This window comes from Diaphorina citri, unplaced genomic scaffold, assembly GCF_000475195.1.
Source record: "Diaphorina citri unplaced genomic scaffold, Diaci psyllid genome assembly version 1.1 scaffold94, whole genome shotgun sequence".
In the NCBI taxonomy this organism is placed as follows: Eukaryota; Metazoa; Arthropoda; class Insecta; order Hemiptera; family Psyllidae; genus Diaphorina; species Diaphorina citri.
The window spans coordinates 41567-42885 of NW_007377531.1; positions in this window are offsets into that span (position 1 = coordinate 41567).

Below are 1319 nucleotides of genomic sequence, written 5' to 3' on the forward strand. Positions count from 1 at the left end.
GGATAACAGAGTATGCACCAAAATAGAACTAATGAAGAGGAAAATCTGTCTCGGTTTGGTGAAATTTGATGTTTGTAGAGGAAAGTTTTATCGGTCCCCAGTTGATAGTTGTGCGCTCCATTGAGCGCTCTCGTTTCTTCTTCTTCTCCTTCTTCCTCTTCTCCTTCTTCCTCTTCTCCTTCTCCTCTTCCTCCTCCTTCTTCTCCTCCTTCTTTTTCAATGACTTTCCCTCTAAAACGGATAACAGAGTATGCACCAAAATAGAACTAATGAAGAGGGAAATTTGTCTCGGTTTGGTGAAATTTGATGTTTGTAGAGGAAAGTTTTATCGGTCCCCAGTTGATAGTTGTGCGCTCCATTGAGCGCTCTCGTTCTCAACAAAAAGTTTAAATCAAAAGTTTCGTTAAAAAAAAGCTGCTTGACAACAAAACTGCGGTAACTTTATCTCTGATACTTTTTTTTGTCCTGTATTTTCACTTATAAATGTTTCAATGAGCTTCAAAGAAACCATAAAATGACCTACCTATGTTCTATGATAGTCAGGTATTATTAGGTTGGTAAATCTAGATACAAACCAGCACAAAAGTAGAAAAAAATGGGTATTAAAACCGAAAAAAAAAGAACAAGAACAAAAAAAAATCCATAATAATAAATAATAATAATCATTGTTTCAACGGGTTACTTTCTGGTGTTCTCGTGTTGACCCAGCACCTGAAATGGGAAGTATTGTGTCTCTTATCGCCCATCTGATGAGGGACATAAGTACTACATGCTACGACACAGACCACATGCGTCTAATGTAGCAGTTTAGGAAACACTAGAAAAAAGTGGAGTTTGTAGAAAAATTGCAAAATAATTAATAACGAAAAATTCTGATATCTACTGGAGCTGAATTCATAGAGTTGCCAGGGAAACAATTTTTAAACCATATAGGTAGGTACTCACCAATATTTTATATTGGTGAATATAATACCTATAGGGATGTAATACAGTTTTATCCACAGATCTCTAAAGCTGAAACAAAAATTGTTCCAGAAGAAGGAGCAATATAAATGCCCTACCGCGCTCACTGGCACGAACCTCGCTGGCGTGTTGGAATCTCAGGAGATTTTAAAGGTAAGATTGATATGGAAGGGAACAACATAGTCTAGGGAAGGTAAGCAGAAGAAGCTATTCAAAAAAAAATAATTTATTTCTCAATAGAAATGCTGTAAAGATATGTCCACAAATAGTCGACCGACCTTCAATCGATGTCGACTCAACCATCCACACTACCTAGACAACATAGCTTCATCTCGTCAATCGAAGGCCGGTCGACT